This window comes from Oncorhynchus nerka, linkage group LG25 (assembly GCF_034236695.1).
Source record: "Oncorhynchus nerka isolate Pitt River linkage group LG25, Oner_Uvic_2.0, whole genome shotgun sequence".
Classification (NCBI taxonomy): domain Eukaryota; kingdom Metazoa; phylum Chordata; class Actinopteri; order Salmoniformes; family Salmonidae; genus Oncorhynchus; species Oncorhynchus nerka.
Window position 1 is genome coordinate 27,979,403 of NC_088420.1, and position 23,984 is coordinate 28,003,386.

The window sequence follows — 23,984 nt, forward strand, 5'->3', positions numbered from 1 at the left end:
GGGTTATGTTTAAATAAGTATTTTCTTTGCTATAGTACCATCACAGATTTTGTCCATTACCCCCCTGGCTGCCAATCAATGTTTGCACCGTAGTCTGTTGAATAATATCATTTTATATGCATAAAACGCATCATCCAAATGCCACACTTGTATATTCAGACATTGCATTAATTTTTTTTTGTATTTTTAATACCCTCATACATCAAATTAGGCCTACCTAATTTCAAAATAGCAAAAATACCATCAATATAAATCGTGAATGATAATTCTTCTTATTTTACGGGTAAAATGTCCAGTAATGTACAGTAACGTTATAGTATTCTGTTATATTCAATCTGTTATGCAGAATACTAATTAATCATTCATTAAGTGATTGATTCATTGCTCCGGTGTGCTCCAGCAGCACCACACCTGTGAATATACTCAGTTTTCCAAAATGACCACCAACAAGCTCCATAGGGTCATATTGGACCGGATTTATATGGCCATATCTCCATGAATAATTGGTACATACAGCCCAATGATGGCTTAAAAATGTTTGAGGGGGTCACAAGAACACAATAAAATGGCCCAAATATATCATATACACTTAATGTTCAATTGACCACTAGGAACACCTGCTTTTTCCATGACATTGACTGACCAGGTGAATACAGGTGCAGCTATGATCCCTTATTGATGTCACTTGTTACATTTGATTCAATCAGTGTAGATGAAGGGATGGGTTAAATATGGATTTATAAGCCTTGAGACAACTGAGACATGGATTGTGTATGTGTGCCATTCAGAGGGTGAATGGGCAAGACAAAATATTTAAGTGCCTTTGTACGGGGTATGGTAGTAGGTACCAGGCGCACCAGTTTGAGTGTGTCAAAAACTGCAATGCTGCTGGGTTTTTCACACTCAACAGTTTCCCATGTGTATCAATAATGGTCCACCACCTAAAGGACATCCAGCCAACTTGACACAACTGTGGGAAGCTTTGTAGTCAACATGTGCCAGCATCCCTGTGGAACATTTCAACACCTTGTAGAGTCCATGCCCCAACAAATTAAGCCTGTTCTGAGGGCAAAAGGGGTGCAACTCAATATTAGGAAGGTGTTCCTAATGTTTTGTACACTCAGTGTATATGTAGACTTTAAATATTTTGAATATATAAAATACTTTCATTCTCATTTTCTGTATTTTACTTTAAAACACTTAAAATTGTCAAATGTGTGTTCCTTAAAGTTGACTAATTACAATGATATAAAATATGAGAGTCTGTATTTTTTCAATTTCAAGAAATGTGACAAGAAACCTTCCAAGTACTTACTTTCCTGTACTTAGAATGTTGAAAATGAAACCATGGACATGAAGCCATTCCCATTGAACTCTACCTTGATGTATGGGACACGATACTGCCATTACTTATTATGCAAGCAATGTTTTGGTACATGTTATATATCATTCTAATCCACAGATATCACACACTACTTTGAAATTATTAGGAGCATGCTGAAATGTGATCCTCTTAATCGAAGGATTAAAATATCAACAAAAGTCTGTGATTTGGACAGCATTTTGGGCAATTTATTTTCCGTATTTTCAAAAACATCTTAAAAAAACATACATGATCCATTTGATTGTATTTTCCACGTTACCTTGAACATATTAAGCCATAATTTTAAATGTTTTTATTTATTTCACCTTTATTTAACCAGGTAGGCTAGTTGAGAACAAGTTCTCATTTACAACTGCGACCTGGCCAAGATAAAGCATAGCAGTGTGAATAGACAACAGCACAGAGTTACAAGAAAAAGAAAAAAAAGAGTATATATACATTGTGTGCAAAAGGCATGAGGAAGTAGGCAAATAATTACAATTTAGCAGATTAACACTGGAGTGATAAATTATCAGATGGTCATGCGCAGGTAGAGATACTGGTGTGCAAAAGAGCAGAAATGTAAATAAATAAAAACAGTATGGGGATGAGGTAGGTAAAATTGGGTGGGCTATTTACCGATGGACTATGTACAGCTGCAGCGATCGGTTAGCTGCTCAGATAGCAGATGTTTAAAGTTGCTGAGGGAGATAAAAATCTCCAACTTCAACGATTTTTGCAATTCGTTCCAGTCACAGGCAGCAGAGAACTGGAAGGGAAGGCGGCCAAATGAGGTGTTGGCTTTAGGGATGATCAGTGAGATACACCTGCTGGAGCGCGTGCTACGGGTGGGTGTTGCCATCGTGACCCAGTGAACTGAGATAAGGAGGAGATTTACCTAGCATGGACTTGTAGATGGCCTGGAGCCAGTGGGTCTGGCGATGAATATGTAGGGAGGGCCAGTCGACTAGAGCATACAGGTCGCAGTGGTGGGTGGTATAAGGTGCTTTAGTAACAAAACGGATGGCACTGTGAGAAACTGCATCCAGTTTGCTGAGTAGAGTATTGGAAGCTATTTTGTAGATGACATCGCCGAAGTCGAGGATCGGTAGGATAGTCAGTTTTACTAGGGTAAGTTTGGCGGCGTGAGTGAAGGAGGCTTTGTTGCGAAATAGAAAGCCGATTCTAGATTTGATTTGGGATTGGAGATGTTTGATATGAGTCTGGAAGGAGAGTTTACAGTCTAGCCAGACACCTAGGTACTTATAGATGTCCACATATTCTAGGTCAGGAACCAGCCAGGGTGGTGATGCTAGTCGGGTGTGCGGGTGCAGGCAGTGAAAGGTTGAAAATCATGCATTTGGTTTTACTAGCGTTTAAGAGCAGTTGGAGGCCACGGAAGGAGTGTTGTATGGCATTGAAGCTCGTTTGGAGGTTAGATAGCAGTGTCCAAGGAATCATTAGGCTTAATATGCCACTTACTTAGTTATGGCCAATTCAAATGACAGAAAAGTCATTTTAGGGGACATTTCCACCACATTTCTGCATAAAGTGTAGTTAAAGGACACATACATAAGGCATACTTGGGTAATTTTATTGTGCTCATCATAATGAGTTATCTGTCTCTCTGATGGACATAATGCATTCATATGGGATTTTACCTAAAGTGACATGTACAGGGCAGGTTTCACATTTCTTCAAATTGACATAAAACAGAATATCATATTATATATCATTACAATTAGTAGACTTTAGGGAACACCAATCTAATGTTTTAGAGTGTTTACATGTTGGAACTTCCAAAAAACATATTGGAACTTGCCATGAAAACATTTACAAAAAACAGTCAGTTGTCACACGTTTTCACCACTTTTCTTCTAAAATCTCAATACGTATATATGGCATGTGTGGGCCATTTCAATGTGTTTTCCATACCCCCTCAAACATTTTAAGCCATCATTGGGTTGTATGTACCAATTATTTACGAAGATATGGCCAAGTGAATCTAGTACAATATGGCCCCATGCAGCTGATCCACACTCAGAGTGGATCAGCATTCTACTGAGATGAACTTGATTAAACGAGTTGATTTCACCTGTTGACTCTTTCTAAATGCCACACACTTGTCACTAATTATCAGGACTTGATAATTAGTGATAGGTCCCTTCACACCTTCATTTTTTTTTTTTTTTTTTTAAAGCTGTGTGTCCAAGTTAAGAGTAAGTTTGTTCGCTTGCTCTCTGACCAGAGCGGAGTACCCCTGGTGACATCTATCCAACGAGTTACCTTTCTTGGCCTATTTTCCAGCACCAGGGGGTTACTGGACAAATTCTGCAATTGTGCTATAGCCAAAATGACATATTTAGACATGCCCTAGCTGTGTGTGAAATTTGGTGGCTCTATCACAAAGTCCCCCCAAAAGATCCAGTAGCTACTGGACTATGGTCAAAATTACTTCAATATGACCCCCACGAAGGTCAAAAGAGTACTTTATGATCAGAATTGTCTATATTATCTTTAGTGTTTATTTAGTAGGTAGAGAACATTACAAAGTCATTTTGATATTGTTTGGAATGATTTGACCCTATTTTCTTCGAGCAAGAAATCCGTAAGCAGCCATTTTATTGAAATGGCCACCCTGCTTGACTGACCGGCTTTCCAGACTGCCTCAAATCTTTAAAATGTTCCTTAAGGTATCTAGTATTAGTGTACCAAGATTGATACTTGTATCATCAAATGGAACAATTATTTCACCTATCCGCTGGACTTCATTCTATGAACTCCAAACAAGAGTTTTCAGTGGATTTGAACCCCAACAAAAAGTGAGTGATACTATTATTATAATGTACTTTATGTTCTTGTTTTTGCGCATGAGTGTTTGAGGGTGATTAATTTCCTGTGCACTCAGTCAACAGTGAGTATTTTACCATATAGGGCTGTGAGTAGAAAGAGGCAGGCAGGGGAAGAGGAAAGAATAACTGTTGAGAGGGGAGAGAAAAACCTCAAGTCTCAACTTGCAGCTAGACGAAGCAGCAGAGAGGAACAAAGTAGAGACTGCCAGAGATACCTATCATGCCAAGAAACGTTTATTGGAACATCTACATGTGCACTCAGTGTCAGAACTTTTGTTTCTTTCTGGGTTTGTCTGTACCTGGAGAGAGGAGATGACTTCACAGTGAAACTTTGGCCTTGTTTACTCGCATTCAAGCACATCAAGAGTTCGCTTTAACATGGATAGCATGACATATTCACTACCTGATAATGCCCCTGGTATGGCATACACTGCACAACTGAATCAATGTACAACAACAATGCTGGGTTTCAGATGCTCCAAAAGAGACCCATTGTGTAAAGGAAGTTCCCTTCAGATTTATAGCATTTGGTTATGACTGAACTTCAGCTTAACTTTCACTTTCATGGTAATGTTGGCTTTTCACATGCTTCTAAATGTGTACTTTCAATTTTAATGGACATAACACATCTGTCATACTGTTTGTCAGTTGCTGTTTCCATTATATTTCAATACAGTAGGTTATAGTCAGCCTTTTAATATACTGAAATTACAGAATGTCTAGAACAGTCAGCCTTCTCTCTTGGACACCACACACCATCAACCTGTTGAAAAGGATCACTACTACTTCTATGTCAGTGAAGGCTGGTGGGAAGAGCTATAGGAGGAAAGGCTCATTGTAATGGCTGGAATGGAATTAAAGGAACGGAGTCAAACATGTGGCTTCCATATGTTTCATGTGTTTGATACTGTTCTATTGATTGCATTCTAGCCGTTACAATGAGCCCGTCCCCCTATAGCTCCTCCCACCTCCCTCTTCTCTATGTCCTTAAGTGTCTGTCCTACTTTATGTGACGGCTCACCAAAATGGATGCTCTTTGTGTGTGTCTCATTCTATAACAATAGGGAAAGGTTATGAGGCCTTTGAGAGATATCATATTGCGTCCAGTGTAGGCAACCATTACCCTTTCAACACACCCATCAAATGTACACACATTAAAATGAGCAAACTAAACACACATAGCATTAATACCAGTAACTGAGAAATCAAGTTATATCATCTTTAACATACATAACTGCTCCCTGATATAACTGGTCCCTGATATACAGTTGAAGTCGGAAGTTTACATACACTTAGGTTGGAGTCATTAAAACTCGTTTTTCAACCACTCCACAAATTTCTTGTTAAACAAACTATAGGTTTGGCAAGTTGGTTAGGACATCTACTTTGTGCATGACACAAGTCATTTTTCCAACAATTGTTTACAGACAGATTATTTCACTTATAATTCACTGTATCCCAATTGCAGTGGGTCAGAAGTTTACATACACTAAGTTGACTGTGCCTTTAAACAGCTTGGAAAATTCCTGAAAATGATGTCATGGCTTTAGAAGCTTCTGATAGGCTAATTGACATCATTTGAGTCAATTTGAGGTGTACCTGTTGATGTATTTCAAGGCCTACCTTCAAACTCAGTGCCTTGACATCATGGGAAAATCAGAAGAACACCATCCCAACCGTGAAGCACGGGGGTGGCAGCATCATGTTGTGGGGGTGCAATGCTGCAGGGTGCATTGTGGGGGTGCAATGACTGGTGCACTTCAGAAAATAGATGGCATCATGAAGATGGAAAACTATGTGGCTAAATTGAAGCAACATCAGTGAGGAAGTTAAAGCTTGGTCGCAAATGGTTCTTCCAAATGGACAATGACCCCAAGCATACTTCCAAAGTTGTGGCAAAATGGCATAAGGACAACAAAAGTCAAGGTATTGGAGTGGCCATCACAAAACCCTGACCTCAATCCCATAGAAAATTTGTGGGCAGAACTGAAAAGGCGTGTGTGAGCAAGGAGGCCTACAAACCTGACTCCGTTACACCAGCTATGTCAGGAGGAATGGGCCAAAATTCACCCAATTTATTGTGGGAAGCTTGTGGAAGGCTACCCAAAACATTTGCGGTCAAACAACAGCTGCGGTCATCCCCCTCTTCAAAGGGGGGGACACTCTTGACCCAAACTGCTACAGACCTATATCGATCCTACCCTGCCTTTCTAAGGTCTTCGAAAGCCAAGTCAACAAACAGATTACAGACCATTTCGAATCTCACCATACCTTCTCTGCTATGCAATCTGGTTTCAGAGCTGGTCATGGGTGTACCTCAGCCACGCTCAAGGTCCTAAACGTTATCTTAACCACCATCGATAAGAAACAAATCAAATCAAATCAAATGTATTTATATAGCCCTTCGTACATCAGCTGATATCTCAAAGTGCTGTACAGAAACCCAGCCTAAAACCCCAAACAGCAAGCAATGCAGGTGTAGAAGCACGGTGGCTAGGAAAAACTCCCTAGAAAGGCCAAAACCTAGGAAGAAACCTAGAGAGGAACCAGGCTATGTGGGGTGGCCAGTCCTCTTCTGGCTGTGCCGGGTGGAGATTATAACAGAACATGGCCAAGATGTTCAAATGTTCATAAATGACCAGCATGGTCGAATAATAATAAGGCAGAACAGTTGAAACTGGAGCAGCAGCACAGTCAGGTGGAAGTTGAAACTGGAGCAGCAGCATAGCCAGGTGGACTGGGGACAGCAAGGAGTCATCATGTCAGGTAGTCCTGGGGCATGGTCCTAGGGCTCAGGTCAGTTGAAACTGGAACAGCAGCATGGCCAGGTGGACTGGGGACAGCAAGGAGTCATCATGTCAGGTAGTCCTGGGGCATGGTCCTAGGGCTCAGGTCCTCCGAGAGAGAGAAAGAAAGAGAGAAGGAGAGAATTAGAGAACGCACACTTAGATTCACACAGGACACGCGAATAGGACAGGAGAAGTACTCCAGATATAACAAACTGACCCCAGCCCCCCGACACATAAACTACTGCAGCATAAATACTGGAGGCTGAGACAGGAGGGGTCAGGAGACACTGTGGCCCCATCCGAGGACACCCCCGGACAGGGCCAAACAGGAAGGATATAACCCCACCCACTTTGCCAAAGCACAGCCCCCACACCACTAGAGGGATATCTTCAACCACCAACTTACCATCCTGAGACAAGGCTGAGTATAGCCCACAAAGATCTCCGCCACGGCACAACCCAAAGGGGGGGCGCCAACCCAGACAGGATGACCACAACAGTGAATCAACCCACTCAAGTGACGCACCCCCTCCAGGGACGGCATGAGAGAGCCCCAGTAAGCCAGTGACTCAGCCCCTGTAATAGGGTTAGAGGCAGAGAATCCCAGTGGAAAGAGGGGAACCGGCCAGGCAGAGACAGCAAGGGCGGTTCGTTGCTCCAGAGCCTTTCCGTTCACCTTCCCACTCCTGGGCCAGACTACACTCAATCATATGACCCACTGAAGAGATGAGTCTTCAGTAAAGACTTAAAGGTTGAGACCGAGTTTGCGTCTCTGACATGGGTAGGCAGACCGTTCCATAAAAATGGAGCTCTATAGGAGAAAGCCCTGCCTCCAGCTGTTTGCTTAGAAATTCTAGGGACAATTAGGAGGCCTGCGTCTTGTGACCGTAGCGTATGTGTAGGTATGTACGGCAGGACCAAATCAGAGAGATAGGTAGGAGCAAGCCCATGTAATGCTTTGTAGGTTAGCAGTAAAACCTTGAAATCAGCCCTTTCTTTGACAGTGTAGAGAGGCTAGCACTGGAGTAATATGATCACATTTTTTGGTTCTAGTCAGGATTCTGGCAGCCGTATTTAGCACTAACTGAAGTTTATTTAGTGCTTTATCCGGGTAGCTGGAAAATAGAGCATTGCAGTAGTCTAACCTAGAAGTGACAAAAGCATGGAAACATTACTGTGCAGCCGTATTCATTGATCTGGCCAAGGCTTTCGACTCTGTCAATCACCACATCCTCATCGGCAGACTCGACAGCCTTGGTTTCTCAAATGATTGCCTCGCCTGGTTCACCAACTACTTCTCTGATAGAGTTCAGTGTGTCAAATCGGATGGTCTGCTGTCCGGACCACTGGCAGTCTCTATGGGGGTGCCACAGGGTTCAATTCTTGGACCGACTCTCTTCTCTGTATACATCAATGATGTCGCTCTTGCTGCTGGTGAGTCTCTGATCCACCTCTACGCAGTCAACACCATTCTGTATACTTCTGGCCCTTTTTTGAACACTGTGTTAACAACCCTCCAGGCAAGCTTCAATGCCATACAACTCTCCTTCCGTGGCCTCCAATTGCTCTTAAATACAAGTAAAACTAAATGCATGCTCTTCAACCGATCGCTGCCTGCACCTGCCCGCCTGTCCAACATCACTACTCTGGACGGCTCTGACTTAGAATACGTGGACAACTACAAATACCTAGGTGTCTGGTTAGACTGTAAACTCTCCTTCCAGAGCCACATCAAACATCTCCAATCCAAAGTTAAATCTAGAATTGGCTTCCTATTTCGCAACAAAGCATCCTTCACTCATGCTGCCAAACATACCCTTGTAAAACTGACCATCCTACCAATCCTCGACTTCGGCGATGTCATTTACAAAATAGCCTCCAATACCCTACTCAACAAATTGGATGCAGTCTATCACAGTGCAATCCGTTTTGTCACCAAAGCCCCATATACTACCCACCATTGCGACCTGTACGCTCTCTTTGGCTGGCCCTCGCTTCATACTCGTCGCCAAACCCACTGGCTCCATGTCATCTGGCTCCATGTCATCTACAAGACCCTGCTAGGTAAAGTCCCCCCTTATCTCAGCTCGCTGGTCACCATAGCATCACCCACCAGCACGCGCTCCAGCAGGTATATCTCTCTGGTCACCCCCAAAACCAATTCTTTCTTTGGCTGCCTCTCCTTCCAGTTCTCTGCTGCCAATGACTGGAACGAACTATAAAAATCTCTGAAACTGGTAACACTTATCTCCCTCACTAGCTTTAAGCACCAACTGTCAGAGCAGCTCACATATTACTGCACCTGTACATAGCCCACCTATAATTTAGCCCAAACAACTACCTCTTTCCCTACTGTATTTATTTGATTTATTTTGCTCCTTTGCACCCCATTATTTACCCCATTTTATTTCTACTTTGCACATTCTTCCACTGCAAATCTACCATTCCAGTGTTTTACTTGCTATATTGTATTTACTTTGCCACCATGGCCTTTTTTTGTCTTTACCTCCCTTATCTCACCTCATTTGCTCACATCATATATAGACCTGTTTATACTGTATTATTGACTGTATGTTTGTTTTACTCCATGTGTAACTCTGTGTTGTTGTATGTGTCGAACTGCTTTGCTTTATCTTGGCCAGGTCGCAATTGTAAATTAGAACTTGTTCTCAACTTGCCTACCTGGTTAAATAAAGGTGAAATAAATCAAATAAATACAATTTGACCCAAGTTAAACAATTTAAAGGCAATGCTAGCAAATACTAATTGAGTGTATGTAGACTTCTGACCCACTGGGAATGTGATGAAATAAATAAAAGCTGAAATAATTATCTCTACTATTATTCTGACATTTCTCATTCTTAAAATAAAGTGGTGATCCTAACTGACTTAAGACAGGGATTTTTTTTTTTACAATGATTAAATATCAGGAATTGTGAAAAACGGAGTTCAAATGTAGTTGGCTAAGGTGTATGTAAACTTCCGACTTCAACTGTAACTGAATATAAAATCAAATCCTGTAATGTTCTTGGTTTTTGACTGAGGAATAAACGTCAGTCTGCAGATAGGTGCAAGAGACACCTGGAGACGTCACCTATACAAATGAGTGGCACGTCACCTATACAAATGGAGTGAGCCCGAATCAGTCAATTGTTGCGTTCCCTTGCTCAGATGTTGCATGCATCAACCAATGGTTGCGTGCCACGTCATCAACTGTGTCCTCGGCAGCATGGCATTAGTGGAAACCAATGGTGCTTTCACGACAACTGGAAACTTTGAAAAAACGAGGTCAAACCATAAGGTCAGTCGTAGCTCTAGAAAGATGCCTGAGTTTTCGACTTTGAATTCTGCGTTGGAGGACCGTTAAACTATTTTTCCCACAGAGATCGTTTTTTCCCCCGAGTTCCCAGTTGTCTTGAATGCACTGAAGTTGGAGATTTCCAAACTCTGAATTCCCAGTTGTTATGAATGCGGCACAAGACTGTTCTCAGGGCAGGCTTTGTTGTAGTAGATATGTTTCAGTCTCGTTGGGGCCAATTTTTGCATTTTAGCTAACGCTAACCCTTTTCTTAACCTTAACCTCATTCTCCTAACCTGTCATGTTAATTCTCTTAACCTGTACAACCTGCTAGTCAAAACCGGCATATCTGCCATGAGAACCGTATGATGAGATACAGCGTGTCATCGACTGACAGATTGCTATAACATATTATGATGTGGTTAGCTGATAGTGATACTTAAAGATGCACCATGCAGAAATCGATCAACCATTTCCCATTTGCTAAATTTCTAATAGCTCGCCTAATTTCAGTGTATGTAACAAAATAATCAAGTATAGTGTAGAGAATCATTGTACCATCTAAACCTCTGTAAAAATATATATTCCATTACTAAAAATATTGTATTTTCAGCTGTTTCAAGATGGTGTACAAAACCGAAAGTAAAAGACAAAAAAATGAAATTGAAGAACGGGAAGCAAAGAAATAGTACACATAGAACATATCTACCGACAGATTTAAAACGAACATTTCTATATGAATTTGGTCGGGACGCCCAAAAAGCTACATATTGCAGTTTTAAAATACCTATCCAGGCGTTGTATGATCTGGCATGCGTCAACAACGCCTGGACAGAGGATCGCGCCCACTGTACTGCATCCGACTTGATAACACCCAGCCCACTCGCACGGTAAATCTCATGCCCTTAAAAGGCGTTTTTCATAGTCTACGACAGTTTCAATATGAGCTGATGCTAAACACACTGGTTCCGTTTTTTATGTGCTCCTTTGCACACTCTTCTGGCGAATAAGGGAATAGCAGTGACCGTTCAATGGAAACAAGCTGCTCTTCAGAGAATATTCTGTTAGTCGGAAAGTTTTATGTACAATTATATAGAATAAATGTATATCAAATGTAGTAAACAAAATGCTAAATTATTCCCCACTTTAATCATGGACTACTAGATAGACGTCTCGACTCAACAGCAACCATATTTGACAAAAAAAATAGTATGTGTATATGAAATAACGTTACATACATTACTACACTGTAGTAGAGAATTCCCCCTACTGAGGGCACTGCATGACACTATTTAATTGACTGAGTTTTTTTGTGCGCAATTATTTATGTTTGGCTCCGCTGAGTCTGGCTCTCCTCAAGTGAGGAAATATCGATCAGCGCATAGCCGCGATCTCAGACAAGCGACTGGTGCCCAGTTGCCCACTCTGTACATGAACTGATCATTCACCCTCGGATTGGTTATTGATATCTGCACTAGCTAATAAGGCCCGGTGCTCTTTGATCCCTATATATGCAGTCAGTCCCCATGACTGTTCCTTTCAGTTGACATAAGAGTGGGATTTATGGCAGTGTATTCATGGGCTGCGCGTGTAAAAGTGAGTAGTGGTTATTGTTGTTAAGGCTGAGATTTGTGTGTGTTTACTATTACTGTTAGTAGTAGTTCCTATTGTTCCCTGTAACGTTATTACTGCGTTATATTACATGATCAGGTAACATGTTTGTTTAAATTCATAGTCATTTGTTCTTTTTTTACCACAATCATTCAGGGTGACTTCACAACCATTTCTTGCCCAGGGACCCCCCCCAGGCAAACCGGTGACCCATGGACTCCCATCATACATTAACAAAAACAGCATCAGGTAAACGATAATGTCAAGGAGACGTAATCAATGCTTTGTATAGCACTGATGAAGCATAATGCCGAAATGTATGGTTTTTGTTGCTCCTTGTACTGTAACCCTTTGTATTATTTCGAGCATGGATTAAATTAAGTATATTTTGTGATAGGTGGAGGGACGAAGCCTATAGCTAGCTCAGTGGCCAAAGCTGTAGTTTTCGAGATGATCGGTCTCTGGCAAGGGAGGAGCTATTTCTTTTTGTTTTTATTACATATTCGATATATTTATTTATTCTGAACACATTTCCGTTTGTTGGCAATGTCAATTCTTGCAATTTTTTTCTAAATACTTACTTTTATGTTCGCTATCTGGACAGGCAAATGCTGCCAAGTACTAAACCTCTAACCCATAGCCACGGGAAGTAGGGGTGCTGAGGGTGCTGCAGACCCCACAAAAAAAATCAGAAAAATTAAATACAATTAATAAGAAAACTTGTGTACTATCCAGGTACCATCTCTGCTGATCACATCTGCCAATCACGTTCTCCGTATGTAAGGTACTAAACACAGCTGATTACAGCTTGAACGAGACCTCCGTCTAACAAACTGCTATGGGAGGGAATTGTGCCACTGCTCATGCTCTGAAAGTTACCCGGAGAAGACATGTTTCCGGGGTGAGTAGGACGATTATGAGATGGATTTACGTCGGGATGCCACCGGGCCGCTAGCAAAGCCAGGACAAGAGGAATATTGGGACAGGGACATGGAAGGGTGAATTTCAGAGGAGGAAAAGAGGAAGAAGAGGTCAAAGAGAATGAGGAAAGCAGAGGTTTAATTAGAATTTTATGAAGATGGCAATAAAAAGGGAGATGGTGTGTCAAAGAAGACTGGGGTCAAGTACAAACACAGTGGGATGTCTGCCAGACTGAGTTCTGGAGGTGAAATGGAAGTGAATGAGGGAGATTTAAGTGAGTTGGAAGGTGTGATGAGGAGCTCGGAGCCCAAGCCTTGCATCGATGGACATAGTTATGATAAAGATGAGTTTGGTCCAGTGGGAGTGAGATTCTTGGAGAAAGTGGATCCAGGCCTTTTGGCTGATCCATATGTGGTATCAGGTTTGGTGGAAAAGTACTGTTAAATCGGTGAAGGTAAACCGAAGTGGACTTATGATGTTTGTTTGTGTTTCTTCCACCCAGAGGGAGCTGGTGCTCCGTGCCACGCAACTCGGGTCAAGATCTGTTTCATGCTTTGCTCTTAGGAATAGGGTACTATTGAAAGGAGTGATTTCTGGAGTAGTGTTAAGTGTAGAGGTGGAGCAATTGAAGTTGAAGATCCCTGGTGTTTGTGACGCCTGTTGTTTGGTGTGATGCAAACCCGGTGGGGAACGTGGTGGAACAGAGATGTCACATTCTGGCCTTTTGAGTTTTTAATCAGTCTTTACCCTACAAAGTCATGTTAGAATATATGAGTTATTCTGTTAGAGTTTTTGTGCCAAATCCACTGCAGTGTTTCAGTTGCCACGATTATGGTCATGCCACAGCAGTTTGTTGGAGGGTGATTCCAAGATGTGGGAAGTGTGTAGGAGAACATGGATTGTGGAGGATTTTGTAGTTTTGGCGGAAAAAGTTGTGTGTTTCAACTGTAGGTGTGCCCATGTTGCTGGGGATCGGGAGTGTCCGGTGCCAGAGAGGCAGGTTGAGTTGTCCACAGTCAGAGGTTGAGTTGGCTCTCCTGGCTGAATTAGGTGTTTTATGCTGAGGAAGTGAAGAAAGTAGAGGAGGATGGGTCAAGGGTGAGGGCTCCTGAGAGGATCCTTCTGAGTAGTAGATCTGTGCCAGCACAGAGGGATAGGCCTACGAGTGATATATGCTTCAGTAAGGTTGGCTTCTTAGCGCTCATAGCAATGGGTATCAACTATATTGCAGAAATGGAACATAAATCACAGAAAATAGATATTGTGGTGGCAGCTGCAGAGAGGTACTTGGGTGTACAAGATTTGACGACTTCTGAAGAGTTACAGAGTGGGTTAAGTAGTGGGTCGTGTTCAGTCGTCCTCCCAGGCCATTGGCATGGTGCAGCTGCAGATAGGGTCAAAGTATTGGAATGGGGTAGTGGGTTTAATTGGAAGGATGTTTTTTTCCTTGTCCCCTTTTCTCATTTTGTATTACAAAGTATAATGGCTTTATACTATTGTCATGCCCTGACCATAGAGAGACTTTTTATTCTCTATTTTGGTTAGGTCAGGGTGTGACTAGGGGGGATGTTCTTATGTAGGTTGTTTGTTTCTATGTTGGCCTGGTATGGTTCCCAATCAGAGGCAGCTGTTTATTGTTGTCTCTGATTGGGGATCATATTTAGGCAGCCATTTCCCCCACTGTATTTTTTGGACTATTGTTTTTGTGTAGCTGCCTGTGAGCACTCCAGGGCGTCATGTTTAGTTTATTCTTTATTGTTTGTTGTGCGATTCCCTTATAATAAAATATGTGGAACCCAGATGACGCTGCATGTTGGTCCGAGTATGTTTACGACGATCGTGACAGAAGATCCCACCACAACAGGACCAAGCAGCGAGCCCGGTAGGTATCCTGGGCTTGGGAGGAAATCATGTCAGGACACGAAAGCCTTCCTTGGAAGCAGACGCAAGGATAGAAGGGAGGACAGCGACGACCCCGGGGTTCGCGGCCACAGAGAAAGCCCAAAAGACAGCCCATTTTTGGGGGGGGGAGGCACACTGGGTGGGCGGCATACGGGGTGGGTGCCGGAGCTAGCGGTCGAGCAGCAGAGAGGGCCAAAGCCTGTGTGGGAGTCGATATAGGAAGGTAATGAGAGATACCGGAGAGAGGTTTTGGCAAGGAGTATGCTGCAGCGCATGCGCGCTGAAGAGCGCCTTCTCAGCCCGGCACCATCTGTGCCAGCTCTACGCACCAAGTCTCCAGTACGCCTTCACAGCCCAGTACGTCCTGTGCCAGCTCCCCGCACTCGCCGTGCGAAGTGTGTCATCGTTCCGGTACAATTTGTGTCGGCTCTACGCACCAGGTCTCCAGTACGTCTCCCCAGTCTGGTACGTCCTGTGTCTCCTCCTCGCACTTGCCCTGCACTCGCCGTGCAGAGTGTGTCATCATTCTGGTACAATTTGTGCCGGCTCTACGCACCAGGTCTCCAGTACGTCTCCCCAGTCTGGTACGTCCTGTGTCTCCTCCTCGCACTTGCCCTGAAGTGCGTGTCACCAGTCCGGTGCCACCTGTGCCGGCTCTATGCACCAGGCTTCCGGTGACAGTTCACATTCCTGGAGCTTCCGGCGACGGTTCACAGTCCGGAGCTTCCGGCGACGGTTTACAGTCCAGAACCTCCTGCGACGGTCCACGGTCCAGAACCTCCAGCTCCAGGGCAGGAGCTTCCCTCTGAGCCGATGCCCAGTCCAGGCACACCGTCCAGTCCTGCTCCATGGCAGGAGCCTCCTTCTGCGCCAGTGCCCAGTCCAGGCACACCGTCCAGTCCTGCTCCATGGCAGGAGCCTCCTTCTGCGCCGGTGCCCAGTCCAGGCACATCGTCCAGTCCTGCTCCATGGCAGGAGCCTCCTTCTGCGCCGGTGCCCAGTCCAGGCACATCGTCCAGTCCTGCTCCATGGCAGGAGCCTCCTTCTGCGCCGGTGCCCAGTCCAGGCACGGCGTCCAGTCCCGCTCCAAGGCCGGAGCCTTCCTCTGTGCCGGTGCCCAGTCCAGGCACGGTGGCCAACTCAGCTCCATGGCCGGAGCCCAGTCCGGGTGCGGTGTTCAACCCAGCTCCATGGCCGGGGCCCTCCTCTGCGCCAAGGCCCAGGGCGGGCACGCCGTTCTGCCCGGCTCCATGGCCGGACCCGTGGTCTAGGCGGTGGGCAAAGATCTGCACCGGAGACGCGACCGCCACTAGTCAACCCCCCTACCCTCCCCAGTTGGTTTCAGGTTTTGCGGCCGGAGTCCGCACTTTTGGGGACGGGGGGGATGGGACCGTCACGTCCGGACAATATAGAGCCTTTTTATTCTTTATTTTGGTTAGGTCAGGGTGTGACTAGGGGGGGGGGATGTTCTTATCTAGGTTGTTTGCTTCTATGTTGGCCTGGTATGGTTCCCAATCAGAGGCAGCTATTTATCGTTGTCTCTGATTGGGGATCATATTTACGCAGCCCTTTCCCCCACTGTGTTTTGTGGGATCTTGTTTTTGTGTAGTTGCCTGTGAGCACTCCAGAACGTCATGTTTTGTTTATTCTTTGTTGTGCGGTTCCCTTATAATAAAATATGTGGAACCCAATGTGCCTCGCTGCACATTGTTCCGAGTATGCTTACGACGATCGTGACAACTATAGTCCAGTTGGATGGTGGTAATGCAACATATTGGATGCCAACCGCCGTTAAACTCCACCGAAGAAGAAGAAACTGCTATGTGTAAAGTATTTTTTATATTTGTAATCTATTTAGTTATAGAAACATGATACCATCAATGCAAGCTGTACCAAACTCTTTCAACTTTCTTAGAATGCAGCAACCGTAGCAATGTAGCTAGCTATTGTAGCTATAGCAAGTAGACCTTTTGCTAGCTAGCAGGAGCAGATAGCTTTATCACTAGCATTCCATTCCGAGACAGGTACCTTTAGCTATCATTATTCCAAGTAATAATTTAAGACTACAAACATCTATAGGACAAGTATTGTAAAGCTAATACACAGTCATCAAGGCAGGACTCATTCATTTCAAACAAACTACTGTAACGGGGTGTGTAATAGGCGGCAGAGAAGTCAGGCGCAGGAGAGCAGAACTGGGTAATAACCTGAGATTTATAAAGCAAAACCAACGGCATCCAGAACAACAAGATAAATGGGCACAAAATAACCCGTCGTGGAGAGGACCCAACTTCGGTAGAAGTCGTGACAGTACCCCCCCTTGAGGCGCAGCTCCAGCAGCGCGCCGACGCCGGCCTCGGGACGACCCAGAGGGCGAGGCGCAGGGCGATCCGGACGGAGACGGTGGAACTCCCGCAGCATTGAAGGGTCCAACACGTCCTCCACTGGAACCCAGCACCTCTCCTCCGGGCAGTACCCCTCCCACTCCACGAGGTACTGAAGGCCCCTCGCCAAACGCCTCGAATTCAGTATGGAGCGGACGGAGTATGCCGGGGCCCCCTCGATGTCCAGAGGGGACGGAGGAACCTCCCGCACCTCAGACTCCTGGAGTGGGCCAACCACCACCAGCCCGAGGAGAGACACATGGAACGAGGGGTTAATACGGTAATCTATAACCTATAACAAACCTTGTTCACTCTCCTCAAGACTTTAAATGGCCCCACATATCGCGGGCCCAGATTCCGGCAGGGCAGACGGAGGGGCAGGTTTCATGTCGAGAGCCAGACTCGGTCCCCCGGTGTTTGCCTCACTGCAATGACGGTCTGCGCTGGCTTTCTGGCGCAGCACAGCCCGCTGGAGGTGAACATGGAAGGCGTCCCATGTCTCCTCCGCGCGCCTGAACCAGTCGCCACCGCAGGAGCCTCGATCCGACTCTGATGCCAAGGCGCCAGAACCGGCTGGTACCCCAGTACGCACTGGAAGGGGGAGAGGTTAGTGGAGGAGTGACGGAGCGAGTTCTGAGCCATCTCGGCCCAGGGCACGAACGCTGCCCACTCCCCCGGCCGATCCTGGCAATACGACCGCAGAAACCTGCCCACCTCCTGGTTCACTCTCTCCACCTGTCCATTACTCTCGGGATGAAACCCCAAGGTAAGGCTGATCGAGACCCCCAGACGTTCCATGAACGCCTTCCAGACCCTCGAAGTGAACTGGGGACCTCGATCAGACACTATATCCTCAGGCACCCTGTAGTGCCGGAAGATGTGCGCAAACAAGGCCTCCGCAGTCTGTAGGGCCGTAGGGAGACCGGGCAGAGGGAGGAGACGGCAGGACCGATCCACAATGACCAGGATCGTGGTGTTTCCATCAACAGGTGCGACCAAGGCCGCTGTAGAACGGGTAAGGGGTGTAGCTTCCCTCTGGGCAGGTGCCTAGGTGCCTTACACTGAGCGCACACCGAGCAGGAGGAAACATAAACCCTCAAGTCCTTGGCCAAGGTAGGCCACCAGTACTTCCCAACCAAACAGTGCACCGTTCGACCGATCCCAGGATGACCAGAGGAGGGTGACGTGTGGGCCCAATAGATCAACCGGCCACGGACAACAGACGGAACGTACAGAGGCCCAGCGGGACACTGGAGGGGAGCGGGCTCTGCACGTAATGCCTGCTCAATGTCCGCGTCCAGCTCCCACACTGCCACAAGGCAGGAGGCCGGGAGTATGGGTGTGGGGTTCTGTATCGGGGTGTGTAATAGGTGGCAGAGAAGTCAGGCACAGGAGAGCAGAACTGGGTAATAACCGGAGATTTATAAAGCAAAACCAACGGCATCCAGAACAACAAGATAAATGGGCACAAAATAACCCTTTGTGCGCTCCCGGGGAACGTGCACAAGCACTAAAATAAACAATCCCACACAAAGACACGGGGGGAACAGAGGGTTAAATACACAAAAAGTAAATGAGGAAATTGTGTGAGAAAAAACAAGACAAAACAAATGGAAAATGAAAAGTGGATCGACGATGGCTAGAAGACCTGAGCCACCGAGCGCCGACCGAACAAGGAGAGGACCCGACTTCGCCGGAAGTCGTGACAATTACACATCCCTGCCAATATGCTTAGTTGGAGTTGACTACAGATTGTACACCAGATAAAGTGATAGAGTATAACCAATGATTGTTGGTATCCATTACAGGACGTTACAGGTTTGCCTATAAAAAAGGCTTCGTAAAAATAACATGGACATTGTGGTAAAACATTTATTTATTTTATTTTGATTGGCAATTTTCTGCATTTATTTAAGTGCCATCAGTTAGCCTGATTTCAGATGTGTCCATGTAAACAGGATTTTTAGGGAAATCATTCTTCGTGCAAATCATATAAATGTTTTAAATGAACTATTATATTAATCTGACTATCCACAATAATCGTATTATTGTGTGCATGTAACCGTACTCATTGAGACCACATATGTATTTATTTGCCTGTCGTCTTTTCTTTGTAAGTTTTGTCTTCTAGTCTACAGTCTAGTGCATTTTAGAGTTGAAGAGCACCAACTACAGATACACATGCTTGTTAGAGCATCTCAAAGACTAAGTTCAATATAGAACCTTATGAACCCAATATGAACCCTTATGTAAATAAGGTATTTCTGTTTTGTTTTTAATACATTTGCAAACATTTCTAAAAACCTGTTTTTCCTTTGTCATTATGGGGTATTGTGTGTAGATTGATGAGGGTGAAAAAAGCATCTAGACATTGTCTCCCATTTCTTTTAGACTAGCATTTGATTTTCAACAGCGGATATTTGTAATAACCTTGCTGTCTGTCTCTCTGACATTTCAAACATTGTTTCAATAGTGAAATTCGATCTCCAGCTGTCCCATGGTAATGAATGTCTCAGCCAGTCGAAATCATGAATCAGCATAATTTTTATGGATATATAAAGAAATGACAATAGAAAACACGAAATGCAGCTAGTTCTAATCAAATGGCTACCCAGACAATTTGCGTTGCCCCCCCCCCCCTCCACGCTGCTGCTACTCTCTGTTATTATCTATGCATAGTCACTTTAATAACTCGACCTACATGTATGTACATGTTACCTCAATTACCTTGACACCGGTGCCCCCGCACATTGACTCTGTACCGGTACCCCCTGTATATAGCCCCGCTATTTTAATTATTTGTTATTCTTATCTCTTACTTTTTTGGGGATATTTTCTTAAAACTGAATGGTTGGTTAAAGGCTTGTAAAGTAAGCATTTCACCTGTTGTATTCGGCGCATGTGAAAAATACAATTGTATTTGATTTGATTTCGTTTGCTGTCAGTCTAGCTTCCGTTTAAAGTGATTGTATTAACTGTGTAGTTGGCTATCTCTTCTGAACAGTGGCCTGGCGAGAGAGCAAATGTTCTATGCCAGGTGAAATCGTACATCAATAGCTAATATTTAATTGATGTATTAAAAAAAAGAAAACAGCTTAAACAAACGCAAATGAAGCTACTGTTATTCTGGCTGCACTGTTTTACAAAACTGCATTAGCCAAAGTTGGCTAGCTAGCAAGCAAGGGATAAGAACGTTGCCCGCCTTCATGGCACGCAACATTTGGAACGAACGACTGGATTTAGAACAAAAAGACGTAACGACTTTTTTTCAACCACTCCACAATTTTTTTCGCGTCTCTAGCAACCGAACCAATAGAACGACCAGCCGGCTTGGGTAGCAAACCTATATTTGTGTCGGGACTACAGTTGAAGTCGGAAGTTTACATACACTTAGGTTGGAGTCATTAAAACTATTTTTTCAACCACTCCACAATTTTTTTTGTTAACAAACTATATATTTTTAGTCGGTTAGGACATCTACTTTGTGCATGACACAAGTCATTTTTCCAACAATTGTTTACAGATTATTTCACTTATAATTCAATTTATCACAATTCCTGTGGGTCAGATGTTTACATACCCTAAGTTGACTAAACAGCTTGGAAAATTCCTGAAAATTATGTCATGGCTTTAGAAGCTTCTGATAGGCTAATTGACATCAGTTGAGTCTATTGGAGGTGTACCTGTGGATGTATTTCAAGGCCTACCTTCAAACTCAGTGCCTCTTTGCTTGACATCATGTGAAAATCAAAATAAATCAGCCAAGTCCTCAGAAAAAAATTGTAGACCTCCACAAGTCTGGTTCATCCTTGGGAGCAATTTCCAAACACCTGAATGTACCACGTTCATCTGTACAAACAATAGTATGCAAGTATAAACACCATGGGACCACGCAGCCGTCATAGAACGCATCTCCTTCCTGCGCGGTGTCTCCTAGAGATGAATGTACTTTGGTGCAAAAAGTTCAAATAAATCCCAGAACAACAGCAAAGGACCTTGTGAAGATGCTGGAGGAAACGGGTACAAAAGTATCTATATCCACAGTAAAACAAGTCTTATACTGACATAACCTGAAAGGCTGCTCAGCAAGGAAGTAGCCACTGCTCCAAAACCGTCATAAAAAAAAGCCAGACTACGGTTTGCATGGGGACAAACATCGGACTTTTTGGAAAAATGTCCTCTGGTCTGATGAAACAAAAATAGTACTGTTTGGATATAATGAACATCGCTATGTTTGGAGGAAAAAGGGGGAGGCTTGCAAGCCGAAGAACACCATCCCAACCGTGAAGCACGGGGGTGGCAGCATCATCTCTACTATTATTCTGACATTTCACATTCTTAAAATAAAGTGGTGATCCTAACTGACCTAAGACAGGGAATTTTTACAAGAATTAAATGTCAGGAATTGTGAAAAACTGAGTTTAAATGTATTTGGCTAAGGTGTATGTAAACTTCCAACTTCAACTGTATATCTCATTGAAGGATGAAATAGTATGAATAAATTCATCAAAATAACATTTTTTATGAAAATACGTCAATCATTATTTTAATATGTTGGTAACCCATTGTATAAAAGTGATAATGCCCTCGAAGCCAGTGTTTGAAGGATATATTGGCACTAACAACACCGTGCCAATATATCCTTCAAACACCGTCTTTGGAGGATATATCCCTTAACTAGGTATCATAGTGGTTATCCTATTACTTCACATGTGCTTTTCCGTCATGGCTGAAGTAAAGGTGTGATGCACAAGGGTTTTGTCTAGATGAGATACAGCTTTTTTCAAAATTGTCTTTTCGTAGCAAGTTAGGAGAACTTACGCAGCAGGTTAGGAGAATTAGGTAATCGGGAGAGTCAGCAAAATGACGTTGCACGTGCAGCAACGCAAATATTGCGAGACTTCACTCTCACACAGTCAAAAATAGTATCTGCAAATAAATTCATTCAAAATCCTACAATGTGATTTTCTGGATTTCTTTTTCTCATTTTGTCTGTCATAGTTGAAGTGTACCTATAATGAAAATTACAGGCCTCTCATCTTTTTAAGTGGGAGAACTTGCACAATTGGTGGCTGACTAAATACTTTTTTGCCCCACTGTAACTATGGTAGCAAATCAAATTGTATTGGTCACATGCGTCGAATACAACAGTGAAATGTTTACTTACAAGCCCTTAACAAATGCAGTTTTAAGAAAAGACCCCAAAAAATAAAAATAAATGTAAGAGATAAGAAAACAAATAATTAAAGAGCAGCAGTAAATAACAATAGTGGGGCTATATACAGGGGGTACTGGTTCAGAGTCAATGTGTCAATGTGCGGGGGCACCGGTGTCGAGGTAGTTGAGGTAATTATGTACATGCAGGTAGGGTTATTAAAGTGGCTATGCATAACTGAGAGTAGCAGCAGAATGGGGGGTAAAAATAGGTAGACATTTGATTAGCTGTTCAGAAGTCTTATGGCTTGGGGGTAGAAGCTGTTTAGAAGCCTCTTGGACCTAGACTTGGCGCTCCAGTACCGCTTGCCGTGCAGTAGCAGAGAGAACAGTCTATAACTAGGCTGGCTGGAGTCTTTGACAATTTTTAAGGCCTTCCTCTGACACCGCCTGGTATAGAGGCCCTGGGTGGCAGGAAGCTTTGCTCCGGTGATGTACTGGGCCGTACGCACTACCCTCTGTAGTGCCTTGCGGTTGGAGGCTGAGCAGTTGCCATACCAGGCAGTGATGCAACCCATCAGGATGCTCTCAATGGTGCAGCTGTAAAACCTTTTGTGGTTCTGAGGACCCATGCCAAAACTTTTTAGTCTCCTGAGGGGGAATAGGTTTTGTCGTGCCCTCTTCACGACTGTCTTGGTGTGCTTGGACCATGTTAGTTTGTTGGTGATGTGGACGCCAAGGAACTTGAAGCTCTCAACCTGCTCCACTACAACCCTGTCAACAAGAATGGGGCGTGCTTGGTCCTCCTTTTCCTGTAGTCCACAATCATCTCCATTGTCTTGATCACGTTGAGGGAGAGGTTGTTGTCCTTGCATCACATGGTCAGGTCCCTGACCTCCTCCCTATAGGCTGTCTCATAGTTGTCAGTGATCAGGCCTACCACTGTTGTGTCATCAGCAAAGTTAATGAAAGGGCTTGAATTTTCGAGCTCTACCCATAGATTTTGCGGTGATGTAGTGTCCCCATGAGTGACAGAACACTGAGCCAATCACGGCGCAACTGGAGAAAATTAGCTAGCATAGAAGTTATTTAGCTCGTCTGGTAGGCTCGTGTCACTGGGCAGCACTCGGCTGTGCTTCCCTTTGTAGTCTGTAACAGTTTGTAAGCCCTGCCACATCCGACGAGCGTCGGAGCCAGTGTAGTACGATTCGATCTAAGTCCTGTATTGACGCTTTACCTGTTTGATGGTTCGTCAGAGGGCATAGTGGGATTTCTTATAAGCTTCCAGGTTAGTCCCACTAATTGATGTTGACTGTAATCCATGGCTTCTGGTTGGGGTATGTACGCACAGTCACTGTGGGGACGACGTCCTTGATGCCCTTATTGATAAAGCCAGTGACTGATGTGGTGTACTCCTCAATGCCATTGGAAGAATCCCGGAACATATTCCAGTCTATGATAGCAAAACAGTCCTGTAGTTTAGTATCTGCTTCATCTGACCACTTTTTTATAGACCGAGTCACTGGTGCTTCAAGCTTGAATTTTTGCCCTATAAGCAGGAATCAGGAGGATATAATTATGGTCAGATTTGCCAAATGGAGGGCGAGGGAGAGCTTTGTACGCGTCTGTGTGTGGAGTCAAGGTGGTCTACTATCTGTGACTATCCATAATTTGATTGTGGACTTCAACTTTATAGGCACTCTGCCCCTG

General features: G+C 44.2%; 1 long non-coding RNA gene across 3 annotated transcripts in view; it reads left to right on the top strand.

Moving 5' to 3' along the window:
* LOC115109333 (uncharacterized) overlaps positions 1 to 23,984 on the top strand; it is a 35,327-nt gene that overhangs the window by 908 nt on the left and 10,435 nt on the right. The window contains exons 1-2 of one of the 3 annotated variants that reach the window (XR_003860507.2): positions 10,182 to 10,305; positions 12,070 to 12,162. This is a non-coding gene — a long non-coding RNA (uncharacterized LOC115109333). Of the gene's footprint in view, positions 1 to 10,181; positions 10,306 to 10,338; positions 11,899 to 12,069; positions 12,163 to 23,984 lie in introns of those variants that run through there. The other 2 variants (XR_003860509.2, XR_003860508.2) reach the window with 2 other exon arrangements.